This window comes from Sylvia atricapilla, chromosome 16 (genome assembly GCF_009819655.1).
Source record: "Sylvia atricapilla isolate bSylAtr1 chromosome 16, bSylAtr1.pri, whole genome shotgun sequence".
NCBI classification, from domain to species: domain Eukaryota; kingdom Metazoa; phylum Chordata; class Aves; order Passeriformes; family Sylviidae; genus Sylvia; species Sylvia atricapilla.
Window position 1 is genome coordinate 2,500,484 of NC_089155.1, and position 12,271 is coordinate 2,512,754.

The following is a 12,271-nucleotide window of genomic DNA, read 5'->3' on the forward strand; positions in this document are numbered from 1 at the left end:
CCTGGGGCCCGCAGAGCAGCCGCAGTAGCCACAGTCTGTCCGTGCAGCCAGAAGGAGCACTGGGAGTGTTTCCAGGCTGTGGAGATGCCCTGCAGAGGGGCATGGCAGCTCCTGGATGCTCTGCCCAGTGCTTGGCACGTCCCATGGCCACAGCTCCAGGCCTGGCCTCTTTCCCACAGAGACGGCTTTCCTAGAAAGCTCTGCCTGCTGCCGGCTGGCCGCTCCCAAAGTGCCCGCCGCGCCCTGGGCCCCTCACCAGACATGCCATCAGCCTGCAGGAGAGCAGGGAGGAGGCCCAGCAGAGCCTTCCTCCCTGCCCAGGACTGGAAAGACTCCTTCCATCCCTGCCCAGGGGCTGATGATCCCGAAATAAGACCTGCTGGAGCTGGAGAGCCCAGCTGTGTTTGGGTTTGAGTGTGAAAGGACACATGGGTGTGCCCGTGCTGCCCTGCAACATCACCTGGCACTGCCAAAGGGCTTCAGGTGATCAGGGAATATGCACAACACAGTTTGGTTATCACTTCTTTTTTAATAGCTTTTAGGGGAAAAAAATAATTCAGGATGACCACTAAGGAATTAACAATAGTTGTGATAGCTGAGCCTTGAAGGCAGCCTTCTTCTGCCCTGAGTCCTCTGGGCTGGGGCTCGCTCACCCCGGCCCTGTGGCACAGGGTGGCTTCAGCTGGAGCAAGGGGACATTCCAGCTGGGCAATTAACAATTAGGATGGAAGATCATTTTGGAAAAGAGGAGTGAACAAGTGTGTGACATTTTCGTTCCAAGCTCAGGCTTCGCTTTGTGTGCTAAACCGTGGAGTTGGAGATCAGCAGAAATTGAAATAATGAATTTCACTGTTACTGACTTAAAAAAAAATACATCAATTAACTGGCAAATTCTGAAATGCTATGATTTTTCCGGCTGTTTAGCACAAAAACCAATCTGGAAGTGTCAGTATCTGAGCCCCCAGTAGCCCTGTGACCTTGACTGGCTTCAGAGTCTCCAGTGGATCCTGAACGAGTCCCTGCTTTGGCTTCCTCAGGGAGGCCCCTTGGCTGCACCCCACATCTTTTGCAGAAGGACATCAGCTTCACTGCCATCTCCCAGTGGCATCTGTGGCTCTACCCATAGCACCAGGAGGGTGAGGGGTTTTTTTTGGAAGTTCTCCTGGCTGGACCATCCTCCCAGATCAGCAATACCTGCCCCGGGATCGTGCCTTCCCCGGCCAGAGCCGGGCCCAAGGGCAGAGCAGGGTGCCCTGGGAGCAGCCAGCTCCACCCGGGAGTGGTGGGGAGCACAAAGCCCATATCAGCAATGATTTCCTGACAAACAGTGCGGCTCATTGTCTGTTCTCATTTATAAACTGCTCCACACCAGCCATCTGATATCCATTATTACAATTACAAACAACCCACAGTAACTCTCCAGCTGGTCAGCTCCATCCTAACAGCACTGCAGCCATTCAAGGATGCCATATGGTACCAGAGTTTCCAAAGCAGCATTGTCAATCAGCCTTATTAATTTCTGAGTTCATTTCTTTTCCTTTTAGGGATATATTTTTTCCTTTCTTTCTATATAAGACAGAGACACTTCTCTGGCCTCAATTTGGAATATGCAGCTTGACAGAATAATTGAAACATCTACATCTCTGAGGCAGCTGGCAGGGAAAGGAAGAGCCTGAACCCTGTGAGCAGCCCCCCGAGTACTGGTGCTCATGCAAGACCTCCAAGTGTCTCTTCCCATCTATACCCCAGTGCGTGCCACAAGAATATTAAAAACCCATTAGATCCGGAGTGCCGGACATGGCTGGCTCTTTACTGCAGATGGAGGGTTGCTAATGGCCATTTCCCTTCGATCTCTGAGTCTCCTTTGAGCTATATTTATTTTTTCCCCAACATTTTGGAGCCTAGGGGTGGTGTTATTGGAGCCGGTTGGAGATGCTGAGATGCTGCCGGCTCTGCTTGTGCCCATCCTGTGGTGAGCAGGAGCTTGGGAGAATCCCAAGGTGATTCCCAACAGGATGGACTCTTCCTTTGGTATGATTTCTGGATGATTTTGTGCCTGGTCACTTCCATGTGGCACCACTGTATGGTGTATCTGTCACAGCGTCACTGTGGATGGCGCTGAGGGAAAGGGCTGTGCTGGATATGCCATTCCCAGCCCTGCAAACACATCCAGGCACTGCCCCACAGCCACTGGCTGCAGGGACTGCTGGCCTTTAATTTTTGCTTGGCTTCTGTATTTTTAAGCAAAATCAGCAATCACTCAGAGGTGGTTTATTTCCTCACTTGAGGCAGCAGGACTTTGTGGCTCTGAAATACTTGGCTCCTACTATAGCTCAGCAGCTGAGCTCCAGCAGGATTTTCTTTCACTGGGAGGAGGATAGAGGTGATGGGGAGTGGAGGTGGAGACCTTTCAGGATGAGCCATGGCACCTTCAAATTGTCCCTGTGGAAATGTCTCCACGGACTTCCATGTTTCTTCTCTCCCCAGCTGACTGTGTGGTTTTCACAGCTGGAGCAAAAGCTCCCTGTCGGGATGTGGGTGCCTCCAGCAGCACCCCAAACATGCTGGGCTGTGGGTGCTCACAGCTGGGGCCTGGCAGAGCTGCTCAACACAGGATTAACTGCTGGCAGTGATATATCACCAGAGGAGAGGAATCAGGCTGAGAAGAAAGAGACTTCAGTAGCTCCTTGCACCGTGGCGGGTGAGAGCAGCAGGTTTTGGGGCTGTGCATTATGCAGATCATGTGGGATTATGTAAAACCTCTTTGTTCATCCTCTCTGTCAAGGGCAAAGAGCTCTGTGGGGCCAGGACAGTTTGGGGGGGAAATCTGCAGCCACACAGATGGTGACACCAGGGCTCCAGCCACTAGAGGAAGACGTCCCCAACTCCCTGTCCCGTGGTCATGGGGGCATTTCTTCATTGCTCTTAGCTCTGGGGAGCCCAGCAAGGACCCAGCAGCAGGCCAAAGCTTAGCCCACCTCTCTGGCAGAGGCTTCGCTCCTTCCCAGAGCTGTGAGCAGTGCCCACCTGTGGAGGGAAGTGCTGGGAATGTGTCAGGCCTCTGGAGCAGCTCAGTGCTGTCACTGTGCAGCGTGACCACTGCAGTGCCTTCACCCACGGGAAGGGCAGGAGATGGTGCTGTGCCTGTGCCTTATGCAGGTGCTATGTACCTGTGCTTGCTCTTGCCATGGGCTGGGTGCCCCTTTGACACAGCTATTCTTTACTGCCATCATTTTTGTCTGGTGCAGTGCACACGCTTTGAAGGGTACACTGAACAGAATAGATTGTTTTATTTATCTGTGATAACAGAACAACGTGTTTTTGTTGCTGTTTCCCACTTGTTTGGCTTCCAGCACAGAGTCCCTGTTCCTACCTGAGTCTCTTCAGCCATGGTCTGGTGCCCAGCTCGCAGTCCCATGGGGACACTGCCAGGCATGAGGCACTGTCCCAGAGGGCAGGTTGTGTCTCCATGGATGTATTCCCATCCCCAGCTGTGCCCTGGTCTCACCTGATGTGACTCATGGTGGTGCTGTGATGGGGCAGAAGCTTGAGACCCTGCTGGTGCCTGTGGTACCCACATGGGCTGGGTTTATGTTGAGTTTCCATCTGGCTTTTCCCTACCCTCTGGCTCTCTCCAGTGTACAGGAGAAGGTTTCACAGCCCTGTTTACACGGACACCAAGTCAAAGTTCACTCTGCTGCCATTTCTCTGCTGCTTGGAGTTTGGCTTTGTCATTTCCCTGCATTTTTACCAGGACTCTACATCTCAGCCTTTGATCCCAGCTGCCCTCCCTGGCCAGATGTCTGGGCCTCTCCAGAAGGGCTGGAAGGCTGGGGTTGGTTTTGATCCCCAGCAGCGATGGGCAGGACCCCTCTCCCCAGTCCCACCATTCAGCACTGTCCTCCCTGAGCTCCACAGGACACACACACACCTCCTTTTCCTTTGAGCCTCTGAATTTGTGACATTTTGCTTGATTTTCCCCCTCTTTCTCCTCTGGCTCACAGTGAACCAACCATGCCTTCTGCAGAAGGCTCCTCACTTGCTCTGCATCTCTCTTGCCATGGCCCTGGGGATGTTGGAGCCTCCTGGCTCAGCCCCTGCCCTGTCCCTCCTGCTAAAGTGGCACAGATGATTCTGTCCCTCACAATGTGACAGTGCGTGAGCCAGGCACTTACAGAGCCTGGCCTTGGGCAGCTCTATTGTTTCCCCAGATTCTCCATAACACTTGTCCAGAGGAGTCCTCATGCCTGTGACACTTCCCACAGGATGGAATGCATTGGGAGAGCCTCTGGGATATCCTGTGTGTCCCTCCAGCCAACTGGTGTGGGGCTATGTGGTGCCCTGTGACTGTCCCACAGCAGAGAGCCATGACCCAGGGTTGGTTTTCCTTTTTTCCCATCCCTGATGCAATCCTGCAGTTATCCCTTTGCTCCCTGAAACGTGTCCAGTTGCTGAACCCCTTCTCTTTCATTACTCTGCCCTGCACTGAGGCTCTGGGATCCAAACTTGCTTTTGCTTGAAGGTTATTTGGGGTATTTTCCCCCCGCATTTTTTTTTTCTGTGGGGTTTTGCTGTTTTCTCAGCATTCTCCAGTTATTTCACATACCTCCAGGAGCTGACTCACTGCTGACACCATCTTTTCTGAGGATCCGAGAGAAAGCCAAGCCAATGTGACTTTCTGGTCTCATTCCTTGGTTCCTTCTTCTGCTCTAGCCCTTCCTGACAGGCATGGCTCCCTGAGTGCCAGTGTTTCTTTGGGAACACCTCACCATAGCACGGTGCACACCTTGGTTCATGCGCCCCGTGGCCATGGTGCTCTGGGCCAGTCTTGGCAACACCTGTATCCATCTTTCCAAAGATGTGCTTGGAGCACAGGCTGGGCGGAGGAAGCTCCACACTATCACCCCTCCTGACTGTGATTGCAATTTATGCTCAGATCAACAGAGGAGAGAATATTTCCCTTTTTTTCCCCAAGCTCTTGAGGGTGTTCGAGAAAAAAGTCTGCTCTGCCAGCTGCTCTGCCTGGAGCTTCCTGCACCAGGGATGGGGAGACAAGTGGGCAAAGGCATGATGCCAAGGTCAGTGTTTGCTCCAGTGCCTGCCCCACACCAGCTTTCCAAGAAACTCTGCAGCAGGAAAGAAAAAAAAAAACAAAAACAAACCAAAAACAAAAACCACAACCTAATTTTTTCATTTGCAGCTGGAGCGAGGCCAGATTTTACAGCAGAACATTTTTTGGTGAAAATGGAGCTGTTGTCTTCTGGCCAGCACTTGTTGAATGGCCCCTGCCCGGACACCAGTGGGGAATGGCAGAGCCAGGGCTGGGACATTGAGCTGAGGATCAGCAGTCACTGCCTGCTGGGTTTTGGGGCCAAGCCTGGACCTCAGAGGGTCCCCTGTGAGGTGCCACCAGAGGGGACTGGCTGCCCCTGCTGCGGGCTGCGATCACAACTCCGCTTTGAAAACTCTCCAGTGCTTTGTTCTCCCCCTGATACAATCCATTTGGAGCAAATGCAGTCTCGGAGCATCTTGCCAAGCCCGCAAGCTTTGGGGAGGGAGGCTGCTGTGAAGCATTAGCGGCAGATAAGGCCTCCTCGGGGATGGCTGCCTGGGGAGGGAGGGGAGGTGGGGGAGTCTCGCCTTGTCCTAGCCCGGGGACTTCGCTGATGGGGCAGCCAGGGAATGCCGACTTCTGCCTCGGCTCCTTTACCGGAATCATCCTGTCACTCTCCTGTTCTTTCACCTGCTGTGCTCCAGGGCCTGACCCTGCTGCTCCTCACATCCCATTCCTGATGCTCCCCTGCTTGCCGGGCACCCCTGGGTGCTGCAGCATCCCTCACTTCCCATGGGAGCTCAGTGCTGGAGCAAACAAGGGGCAGAAAGGTGTAGTTCAGTGGCAGGGGTTGGGATGGAGCTCCTGTGCTGGTCCTGAGCCCCAGGGCTGGGCTCACCCCACCTGCAGTCACAGGTGTGCGGGAATTTTCTAATGCCCCGGAGGCAAATTCCTCGTCCTGCCTTGTCCTGCCCGATCCGTGCAGACGGAGGAGGTTGGAGGTGCAGGAAGGGATGCCCGGGATACCCTCAGGCAGGGTCAGAGTGCACATCCAGAGATCCCGGTGAGGTGCCAGGAGTGGGTGAGGGATGTGCTAAGTCCCTATGGGATGCAGTCTGTCCCCAGCCTGGGGACCTGGGACGCTCAGTGACAGTTGAGGGGGTGGCAGCGGGGCAGGGCGAGGTTAATGCCGTTATCAGCCAGGGCAGGGGGTCTCCAACAGACGAGGCCTCGCCGGCCAGATGGGGAGACTCGTCTGCCGCTCGCCGGGGCCACAAAGGAGGGTCCCCTGGCAGCAGCTGGTCCCAAGGAAGAGGTTAAGGTGACACGTGTCAGGGCAAAGCCCAAGGGTGGCAGACGCGGCCCAGGCCTTTGTGGGGGTCACCTCCCATCTGACGGGGAGCAGGTGGGGTGGGAGCCGCGGGACCCGGGGCCGGAGGGGCGGCGGGACGGCTCCGTCATGGCCCTGCCGGGCAGGGGCATCGCCTGCACAGCCATTCGCCGTCTCCCTTTGTGCCTTTGCAGATAATGAACCTTTTTTTCCTCCCTTCTTCTCTCCCAGGAAGAATGGCAATGGCCCCGTGGCAGGAGATGCTGATGGGGGTTAGTGTCTGCCCTGGCCGGGAGATGGGGACAAGACACGGGATAGCGACCGGGTCAATGGCTTGAGGGCCGGGGCAGGAGCTGGCCGGGCGTCCTCGCAGTCTGACAGACATCGGGATGGGCGTCCATCCTGCCGCCCGGTTTAGTACAATTGGACAGACCACAGACAATGCTTCATCCCTGTGGGCACCGCGGGCCCCAGGACCACTCTCCAGGCCAGGATCCGGCCAGGGGCAGGGCTCACCCCCTGCCACAGCTCAGCCCCTCACCCAGCTCAGCCCCCCCGGCCCCTCGGCTCCCCTTCGCTGCCGGGCTAATTTCAATTATCTTCTCCAGGCCATATGAATTCTATTAATATCAAAGTAATGAGGTAGTTACTGCGATTTGGAGGAACGGCTGGGGAATTGCTCGGGATAGGGTTTCGCCAGCCAAGAGGGTAAATTAAAACCTCTCTTTGGAGAGGAGCAAAGGGCTGTAGCGGAGGTGAGCGGGGGCCAGCCTGGGCCGGGGGGATGGTCACGGGTGTGACCACCCTGAGGGGCTGCTGCTGCCATCCCTGCTACCTCACTCGTGCTGGGGGGCTCCTCTGGAGATGCCATGAGCTGGATGGGGAGCTCACGGCAGGGAGGATACCCACCATTCCCTTTCTGCAGCCCTCCAGCCCCTGCAAAAACCCCCTAAGAATTGTGCCTGGAGCATCCATTCTGGAATACAGAGAGATGGATCCCCCTGCTCAGCCTTCCTGGAGCCTTGGGGATTAAGCTGCTGCCTTGGTGTTTGGTTTGAGGTGCCCCTCAAAGCAGCACTGAAATGGCAGTGTGTCCCGTGGGCACCCCAGGGCTGGGACAGTGCTGGGCTCCCTCGAGGCACACGGGGTCTAGCAGCCCAGGAGAGGATGGGGAGTGATCACAGACCCTTCCTGGCACCCAAACCCAAGGAACTGAGGCTTTTCCAGGAGCAGCACCCTTCCCTGACCATCAAAAAGACCTGGTAAAGCTGCCAGCACTGCTCCCCTGGGCAGTCCTGAGCTCACTTGAGAGACCTGAAAAGACCATGAGGAAGGGGAAAATAGCAGGGAGGGAGGGGGAAATAGCAGGAACCATATATATATATATATGTGTGTGTGTGTGTACGTCCTCCTATAAAACAAGTTCCAGCTACTCGTCGGGTTGGAAAAAGAGCTTTTTATGGGGCAGTGGATGGGCTCCTCCTGCATCCCCCCTGACTGCAGGGTGCTTGGGGACACAAGAACATCCTGATCCCAGCTGCAGCGAGGACCCAGCCAGGAGCTGGGGACACGGGGAGTGCACGAGGCTGAGCCGGGGGAGCATGAATATTTTAAGGGTAAAAATAGCTCTTGTTGTGGAGCAGGGGTGTCACACACGCCTGCCAAGCTGGGAGGGAGAAGGAGGTGCCTCCCGAGTCCTTAGGAGAGGAATTGGGTGAGGAAGGGGAGGGTGGGTTAAGAGGAGGATTTGTGCCCTGGGTGCTGAGCAGAAAGTAACAGGGCATGTGGGAGGATCCTGTTGGACACCGCCCCCCAAAACCGGCGCTGGGGTCAGCACAGAGCCCAGAATAACTGAGCAGTGAGAAGAGGGGAGGATTCCTCCCCAGTGCCCTCTTAGCCCAGATAAAGAGAGAGTATTCTTAGAGTGGCGGCGGTGAGACAGAGGACAGGGTTTCCCAGAAACGTGGATGCCCCAGAGCTGCGACATTAAGGCCAGGTTGGATGGGGTTTCCAGCAACCTGGTTCAGCAAAGGTGTCTCTGCTATGGCAGGGGGGTGGATTAGATGGTTTTTAAGGTCCCTTCCACCCCAAACCACTCTGTGACTCTCACAAGCAGCAGGCTGAGTGGGCGGCATGTCCCCTGCCCGCCGTGTGCCACCAAGCCATGCGTGGTGACATGAGCCAGAGGGTCATCCCGTCCTCTTCCTCGGGTTGGTGCCACCAGTCCTGCAGCAGCCGCGGACGCTGCAATTCGTGAACTAAACGGGGGGGTTCTCAGGTGGTGGCAAAGCCCTCCCGGCTCCCCACAAGGCTTTGTCCCTCGGCAGGCAGCGCCCAGGACGGTGGAGTGGGGGCAGAAGGTGCCCCAGCGCCCAGGGTGGGGGTCCCCGGCCACCCCCAGCCCGCGGCAGCGCCGGTGGCTGCAGAGCGGCTCTTTGCTGGCATCTGCTGACAGCGGGAGATCCTGCAGCTCTTCCCAGGGAGCGACACCGAAACTCGGCCCGGAGATGGCCCTCGCCCCGCTCCTGGGATGGGAGCAGGTCCCCGGCAGTGTGGATCTGTCAGCCAAGCGCCTGCCAGGAGCGCCCCGCAGGGATGTGGCTCTTGCAGGGAAGGTGAAGCCCCACAGAAGGGTGCACTTAACTCAAACCCTTGATGCTGAAGGTGGTTTTCCAGTTACAAGTGGGAAAACATCCCTCAGGCTTCAAACACAGCCTTTTCCTGGGATACGAAGCTCTCTTCCACCCCTCCTGTGCCTCTGTTAATGGCTTAGTGCAGGAAGCTCTTCCTGCAACGTCCCCTGAGTCAGGGAATGAAATCACATCCATCAAGGTCTCCTTGTGCTCTAGATAACCTCCTGGAATCATAAATCACAGAATGGTTTGGGTTGGAAGGGACCTTAAAATTCACCCAGTTCCCACCCCCCTGCCATGAGCAGGGGCACCTTCCAGCCCACCAGATTGCTCCAAGCCCCATCCAAGCTGGCCTTGCACACTTCTGGGGATGGGTGTCCACAACCTTGGTGGTGCCAAATTGACAGGCCATCAGAAAGAATTGACATTTATCAAACCTCTACCTGTTGAGTTATAAAACCCCCAAGAGAGCTGCAGAATCCAGAACCATGGGCAGTGTATCCCACCAACTCTGCAGTCCAAGAGATGCTTATTCCCAGTGCCAGGCAGCAAGGAAACAGCATTTTCATTTACAAGCTGAGAATTAACTGAAAAATGGCCCAGTCGAACTGCAAACATGACTGTGGATTTTACAATCTGCAGCTCATGTGCTGATTTTATTATTAATTTACGTCCATTATCTGATTGACACCCATGCCACTGATACCACTTGGTCTTAGAGCATCCGAGAGCCAAAACTGCAGGAGGTAGTGACTGGGCTGTAATGTGTGACAACTTTTACCTTTCCAAAATTATTTTAGCTTCTGGGTGCTGCTTTTTCCCATCCAGTCACTTGTTCCTTGATTAAATGATCCTGCCCTGATAACATATGAACTGCCATGCAGTGGCATAAGCATTTTCCCGCTGTGAAAGCCCAGCTGACTGTGGTTATCTTACAGGGATCCATAAGGGAAGAGCCTGCATGGGATGGAAGAAACTTTGTAGGGACTAATTATGTCCCAAAGCAGATAGAAACACTCGAAAGGATTTGGAGATCTCTGTGATTCCAAAGTCAGATGCACTTTTTTTGCTGTGTTTCCTGCATAATGAAGGATGAATCCATCTGTTAAGTACATATTGCATATCTAAATCTGCTAATATCAAGACTAAAATCTACCCAGATAATAAAAACTATTTCCCTTCCATCCCTTGCAGGGTTTCATGAGTCTCAGCCCTGCAGGGCAGGGTTGGTGCCATCCCCTTCCATGAATTCCTGGGAACACTGAGCAGAGCAGCCTGGTGCTGAGGGCTCGGGATTGTCAGGGCATCCAGTGGCCTGGGATGCTGCCTGGATCCCCACAGTCTGGGAATGTTGTCCCAGGGACTGAACTTGAGCTCTTCAAGTATTTTCTTTTCTTCAGAAGGGATTAATTCAATTAACACAAGTAACAAAACAGCTCACAGCACTCTATAAATAGATTGGTGGGCTCTGACACAGCTCCTGGCTATGCCAAGAAATGAGACTAATAATAGCTGCTTAACGACAGGGTTCAGGGGGCTGGAGAGAATAGGCAGAGAAAATGCTAGGTTTAGCCAGGATGGCTTAAACCTGCCATGAAAATCAGCTGGGGGAGTGTGGAATCCCAGATTCCCAGAATGGTCTGGGTTGGAAGGAATATTAAAGCTCAGCTCATCCCACCCCATGGGCAGGGACACCTTCCACTGTCCCAGGTTGCTCCAAACTCCATCCAACCCAGCCTTGGACACTGCCAGGGATCCAGGGGCAGCCACAGTTTCTCTGGACACCCTGTGGCAGGGCCTCAGTGCTCTGCAGTATCTCAACAGCCTCAGAGGAAGCTCTGCTGGAGGGGATGGCTCAGAGTGGGGGGCACAGAGCCCATCACTGCCACACTGCCAGATCCTGCTCCTGGGGACCGTTTGGAGGATGATGGAGCCAAGAGATGCTTTTTCCAGCTAAAAAGCAGCAATTTCCCTCAGGGCCGAGGTCAGGGCCCTGGCAGCACCCCCAGTCCTGCACCTCAGCCTCCTGCACTCCCCAGCCCCTTTCCCCTCCCACTGCTCCTGCTGCCAGGAGAAATTCCCAGCTGGGCTTTTGTCACCGACGCACGCGTGTTTCTGCGGGAAGTTTCTATTTCTGTGAATAGCAATTTTTCAAGCAGCTCCTCCCCCGCCTGCTCGCTTTCACAGGAGCCCTGACGAACGCCGCTGGCATGACTGGAAGCTGCGGCTCCACTCCTGCGTGCCAGCCCCGGCCGGAGCCTCCGCCCGCCCAGCGCCGCTCCTACAGCTCCGCGGCACGGACTTACGGCCATGGTACCTTGAGAGGGTCACATGGAGCCGGGACCACTCCATGTGCTGGGCTCCCGGTGCTCACCGTGCGCCCGGAGACAGGAAAGGGCTAAAAAGACGTGGGAAAGCCTGGGGGGAGCCAAGCCTGCGGGAAAATCCCAAAAGAGCAGGCACCACCTCTGCTTGAGGGACACTGAGACCTCCAAGAACATCCTGGCATGTCCCAATTTCTCAGGCCACAACTCTTGCCAGGCCCAGCCGTGCAGAGGTGCCAGCAAATGATTTCTGTCTTTGATTAAACCTGGAGCCAAGCCCCCAGTACTTCCCCAGTCTGTCAGTCCTGTTTGTCCCCTACTGATGGACCACCAGCTCAGGGTGAGACTCCCAATTTGGGACCAGGGTCTTAAGGACAGGAGACACCACCCGTGGTACTTGCCTGGGGTCTCTATCCCTCATAAGTTGTTACAGAAATATTAATTGCTGAAGGAGGGGGTCCCACAGCTAGGCAATAGTGGTGGCTATGGGATGTGGTCTCTGCTTGGGGGGGTCACTGAGCATCAGCCTTGCTGCACTCATAGGGTGAGGCTGTTTCCCCAAAGGAGGTGAAGTTAGAGTGCTATGACCTGAATCCGAGGACCATGGTGCTTTCTTCATCCCAGCAGCAGGACAGGGAAAGGCACTGGAACCATCTGGATGGCTTCCATGCATCCAGGCCGTGCTTATCAGCAACCATGCCTCAGGGCACAGAGCTGAGAAAGGAAAGGGAACAACCCAAACGGTGCCATTCTGCTGCACTGAGAGCAGTGTTTAGTGATGCCACTGCTGGCTCAGATGGGAATGCGCCCTTAGAGGCTGGAATTATCAAAAGCAGCTCTTGGGAATGAAAAAAAAAAGCTGGACAAATTGCTGATTGCAGCTGCCTGGCTGGAAAATAGAGTGAGTGCTCCCAGGGCATGTGGCAAAGGG